Source organism: Apus apus, chromosome 10 (assembly GCF_020740795.1).
Source record: "Apus apus isolate bApuApu2 chromosome 10, bApuApu2.pri.cur, whole genome shotgun sequence".
NCBI classification, from domain to species: Eukaryota; Metazoa; Chordata; class Aves; order Apodiformes; family Apodidae; genus Apus; species Apus apus.
The window spans coordinates 9274516-9280515 of record NC_067291.1 but is presented as its reverse complement, the minus strand read 5'-3'; positions in this window follow the sequence as shown (position 1 = coordinate 9280515).

Below are 6000 nucleotides of genomic sequence, written 5' to 3'. Positions count from 1 at the left end.
CGTTGCACAGAATGACGCACTAATGGCATGAGCACTGCAAGGCGCTGTGGCAAGGACCTTGCTGCTTTCCAGAGAGTACTCTGACCTGCCAACTGGCCACCTCTGGCTTCTGTGAACAGAGCAAAGTCACAGGAGCCAACTGTCCCAGAGGACAAAGACCCCATGCCTCGCCTCTCAGGCACTGGAGCAGAATTGGCTTTTCCTTCACAGTTGCTGAAACCTGCCTTGATTTGCTGCCTAAAGACCAGTTACACAAGCTGGTTTCTCATCTGCTATTTTTTGCTGAAGACCTCAACTGCACCTGAACTTTTTTTTTGGTTGGGTTTTTTTTTCCCTTTTATCTCCTAAAAACTTTGATGCACCTGGCCCCTTGTTCTTAGGACACCACCTTGATCACAAAGCACCTTTCAGATAATTCTGGTTGTGTTGTTTCAAGGCATTTCCTCTTTCTCTCTCTTTTTGTGGTAAATGTTGCTAGAGCTCCACTGAAACACTTGCTGAACCTCTAGCCCAGTATGTGTTTGCTTTTGGAGAAATCCTTCTAAGATGTCTTTTCTTGTGTGCCAGAAGTGCCTATAACAAAATTCCAAGAAAGGTGGAGGTAGAAGGAACTCAGCTGTGAGTAACTGTCCTTTGCAGTGATGCAGGGCTTGCTGGTTTTGACCTGAGTGCTGCCTCAGTGCCTACATGCCTGTGCTGCACCTCTGTAGAGCTGACATTTGCTTGAGTCACCACTAAAACCTGCTTCTGGCACAGCCTTTGTCAGCCTTGATCAAATAATGAAAAACAGAGGTAGAGGACAAAGGCTGTCTTCTCTGCAGATGAGACATTGTCCTAGACTGCAGCTGCAGACGTTTTCTCACCACTGTCAGAAGGAACATTTGGCAGCCTTGTTTGCCAGTGCCACAGAATGTGGCACTGCTGGTTTGCATTTTCTGCTTTTCATTGTTACCCTGTTAAAATACGCAAGGGCCCTGTGGAGGTGACTCAGTGTGACAAGGTGGCCGGAGGATCCCCAGCTCTCCTCTCCACTCTGCAAGGGCCTGGCCTGTTTACCCCTATCCAGCTCCTGCCAGAAGCTGGGCAGAGATCCCCAGGAGCTCAGCCAGGGAAACTTGGGGCTTTTTGTGCCTCCTCCTGGGAAGAGAGTGCAGTGCTGGCTGTCGGAGTCAGGCTTCTGGGGTAGGTGAGACGTTGGCCATGAAGCAGAAAGCAAGAAAGTGAATTATAAGCAAAATGGTCTTTAGCTTCTCTGCAGTATGGCCTGTTCAGCAGTTGGAACAGTGAGGTTGGGTCTCTTGCCTCCAACTCCCCTTTGCTGGACAGAAAACACGCCCCATTCCCACTCCCGGCAGGCAAACCGGGATCGTTCCCAGCCGGGCAGGGCCAGGCAGGGCTGGGCATGGCAGGGAGCTCCTGGGAGATGCTCCAGGTTTGTTGCAACCCCATGGAGCAGCATGGCTTGAGGGCCCCGCTCTCTCAGGCTGAGGACGTGAGGAGAATGGATCTTGGTCGCCATCCCTCTTTGCCAAGGGAAGTGATGTACAAGTTGCAAGTTATGTTGGGCCTCGTTGTCCCTGGTGGAAAACTTCCTTGAGAAGCAGCGGGTTCCCACACAGAGCATTTCCCCCCTGTCCAGCAGGAGCTGCTCCTGTTGCCCCCTTGCCTGCTGTCCCGGAGGGGTGGTGGGGTGCAGCAGAGCCCCTCCAGCAGCTTCAGGCCTGGGGCAGGGACTGGGCTGCTTTGCAGGCTCTGCCCTTGTCCTGGTGCAGCCCCCCAGCCTGGCCCCAGGCTCCAGCTCCCGCTCTCCCGCTGCCCAGCCATGGGTTTGGGCACTTGCCGTGGCCTAGCAAGCTTCCCCCGAGCCCCCTCCCCTTCTCAGAGCACCCGGCCTTGTCCCCAGCCAGGTTCTGGTGCTGTCAGGTTTGTATTTTACCCAGCACTCCACACTTGCATGCCAGCTTGTCTGCTTATCAGCTGGCTGCGTGGCCTGCCTGCCTTCTGAGGTACAAAAGTGTTCTGTCTCGGAGCCCCATCAGGCACTTTCCGCCACCTGAGGCAGCAGGGTCTGTCACCCCGCTGCTGCTGCTGCTGCTGCTGCTTCAAGAATTGAAGGGTCTCTGCATCTGCCCTCCAGGCGTGGTTGCACAGGTGGAACATGAACATTCATAGGACGAGAGTGATAGAAATAAAGGATCAGCCTCCGTAGTCCTTCCTCTGGGTGCACAACAACAGCACACGAAGCAGCCTTGCAGGAGCAGTCCTCACCTTGGGTCGCGGTGTGGGTGCACTGTGCTCAGGTGCCTTTGGCAATCTTTGGTCATTGGGAGGTAATACCTGGGATCCTGGGTACATGGGGGTAAAAAATACCTGAACACAAGTTCAGTTCAAAGCCTCATTTTGATATTTATTTATTTATTTATTTATTTATTTATTTTTAGCAAAACTGATCCTGGAACGTATGGGACACACCAGCTCTCAGTCACTTGTGGCTTGATGCAGTTTACACAAACCCACCTGGCCTTTGGCTGCAAGTGAAGCTTCTCTGTGCCTCCAGCACTGATGGAATCCCTGGCATTCACAGCAATGCGCACCCATCAGGTAAGAAATCCAAGTGATCATTGGATTATAAGAAAATCTTTGAGGTATTCAATTTTGGGGGGAAACATGGAGAAGTACACTTGCCCTGTCTTTTCATCTTTCACAACGGCCTGTATTAGCTGCTGTCTGTCTGAGGGAGCAGGGCTGGACAGGACTCTAGTGAGACAGTTTCTGTTGCTCCTCCACCAGAGGCATTGGTGTTGAGCAACCCTGGGCACACCTTCCCTGCCAGCCCCAAAACAATGTGCCCAGCTGCAGCACAGCCCTGACACCAGCCCCCTGTGCCACCAGCCCCACAGCCCCTGCAAGGAGCCCCCAGCACCCCAGGGGTGTTGAGCCCCTGCCTGGCATACAGGCCTGGGGATGTAAATCCAGCAGCTGCTCCAGCACAAAGGCAATCAGACCTTACACTGAGGCTGGATCCAATGCCAAGCATCTGCTGGAGCAGTGCTGGGCACAGCATTAGCTGGAAGTGGGAGCTCTCTTTGCAGAGAAATGTGTGTATTCATGTGTGTCTGTGTGTGCACTTGCATGCCCAAGACACCAAATTGGTTCGTTTATAGTTGGATTGCCACCTATTTTCATGCATTTAAGCATTGCCAGCTGTGTTAATAATGGCTGCAATGCATCAGACACTTCTGTTCTCTCCCAGACTTGTTATTTTTCCCACTGGTTTTTCTGTCTATTTTGTGAGTGGTACAGTGCCATTACTTTCACATAAACAGTCTCAGGTAGGAAACTGTTCTGTAGACTATAAATATTAAGCATTACTTAATTTGGACTGGCAGGATCCTGGGTTTGTTAGAGCAGTGAGAGACCTCATAGTGGGATCAGCTAGCTACAGAGGCTGAGGCAGACTGAAAAAAAGAATATGTTATAATCTTTGGGAGATAAAAGACATATGCCTCCCCTCCAGTACTCCAGACTACCGAGCTTTATAAGTTTTACTGCAAACTACAAATGCTTTTTTTGTAATGACAGCGCTTTAATTAGAACTTGGAAGCAACAGCATCTGCTGATTATAGCATGGTCCAGCATGTTCATAATCCTTAGTTTTATTTCCAGCTCTGCAACTAAATTGTTGCAAGCCTCAAGGCAAGTGACTTCATCTCTCAGTGTCTTCACTTCCACAGATGGGATTGAAACCTCCACAGAGATCCCCCAGGCAGAACTTGCTCAAATGGCAGAGTCTTGAGATACTTTTCCATTCTGTGTATGTTTGGGAGCCCATATATCAGTCCAGTGGATGAGGGTTTGAGATTTGCCTTGTCCAGGCATACCCTGTGAGATTCTTCAGGTTTGAACAATGGAAATATTATAGGCTTCAATTAACTGGCTGGGCAAGAAACAACAGCTTCACAGTAATGAGTCCTCACTTGCATGGAATGCCATTTATTGTCAGATCTCTCCTTGTCTAAGAGAGATATTTAAAATCTGTCGATCCAGAGCGAATTTCTTGAGTGATGAAAAAGGGGAAAAGCCCTCACAGTTTTGAAGTGATCCTCCATTCTTTTAGTAAAAGGGCTTGTTTCCCAAGAGAGGTATATCAGTGATTATGGAAAAAATGAAGCAGTGCAGTTAAGAGACAGCACGGCTGAATCTTCTGTCTGCAATCTCTCCACCCTCCTTGGTGAGGATACTGATGTAGATGAAGGCAGATGGCAGTAGTTACTGTGATGCCTCTCTTTGGCAATCCCAAAATAAAGGATTTAGTCTGAAAAACAGCAACAGAACATTTATCTTTCCAGCCAAAGGCAGCAGAGTGCTGTGCAGTCCCATGCCCAGTCATTGCAGTCTCTCTCATTAGGGATTTCAAATGCAGGCAATGGGAGACTGTTTTAAAGTAGCCCCAGTCACTAGACCAAACTAGAGCAAAGTCAGAAGGGGAGTACACAAGGAAATGGACATCAGATCAGTACTGGGAAGTGGCAGAAAGGACAGTAAATTAGTATTATGTGTGCTTATGGGCAGGCAGTGGTGTAAACCACAATGAGCAAGTTGCAGTTTTTTTTTTCCTAGTCTTACTTTAAAATGTTCCCAAAATCCATGAGTGCAGCATCACAGAATGCCTGTGATTTTGTAATGCCACAAACACTGACCTTAGAAGACACCAGAAATCTCACTGGGAGTTTTATCCATTTGCAGTGGAAACATGAGGTTTTTAATAGTAAGAATGTTTCAATAACTTTCCGGGATTTTTTCCACTTTGGCACAGCTGTTCCCTGACAGATTGCAAAAGAGTGGAATTCAGTAGTAACAGCTTGATCCTGCAGGATGCTAAAACTTTTCTGCCCAGGGCCACGTGCCCTCAGCCCCTACCCAGAGCAGCTCACATCTCACAGGATTACTCAGCTTTTTGTAATGTGGAGCCTTTCTTACCCATTTGGCCTTGCCACTGACTTTTCTATTTCTATGGAAATGAGCAAAAACCAGTGCTGTTCTCTGCAGGGACTCATTAGCCTTCCTGTCTAGGAAAGGGCTCGGTGTTGTCATAGAAAAGCTGCAGAGTGATGATATGACTGGAAAATTTATGCCTGAATTTTTCCCTTTTAGAAAAGCAGCATCTCGGTGCTATATTTAGTAATAATGGCAGCATAACCAAATTGTTTATTACATTGTATTAAGGTTATGTAGAGGAAATGTCAAGGGAAATGGCTTCCTCCCACTGTTTCTAAAACTAAGTATAGACACCCGAATGGGTGTTTATTCTGATAGAATGTAACAGTTTGGGAAAGGGTAGTTTTATAGTTGATTAAATAGAAAAAACAAACAAACAAACAACAACAAGCCTGTGTCTTTGCTACAGCTGGCATGATCAACATTAATTAAACCCCTCATTCACATAAAAAATATGCACTATTGCATAAATACAGTACTAATAGGGTCAGTGGTAAAGTTCTTGCCAGCTTCAGCAGGCCAAAGGGGTTTCACACTGTTCTGGCCCTTCCTGGTATTTGCTGCCTCAGAGATTAGCATATTGCAGAATCCTCTGTTGTTCAAAAGAAGACAGAAAACATGTTTTCCCTCTTTTTGTCCTGGCCTTTTCTTGTCAGAACAAGGGAGAAAAGCAGAAGGCTGAAGGAAAACAAACATGAGCAGGGCAGGATGATATTGGGTTACTCTGGGGGCAACTTAGCTGGAGTGACCTGCTTGCTGGTCTTAACACAGCTGTGTAGTCTATGTAAGAGAGAGACAACCCCTCCATGCACCCCAGGGCTGCTGCTCTGCCCTGCACCCCGTGAGGCTTTCCCCAGAATCAGACCCAAACTGCTGCACTGTATTGTAGCAGGGAATGGCAATTTTGCTTTTCAGCTGGCCCAGCCTCCAGAAATCCCACCTCTGTGCAGCACAGCATGTCGATCGATGCTGCCAGAGCACGGCTGAGGGGAAGCAGGAAGC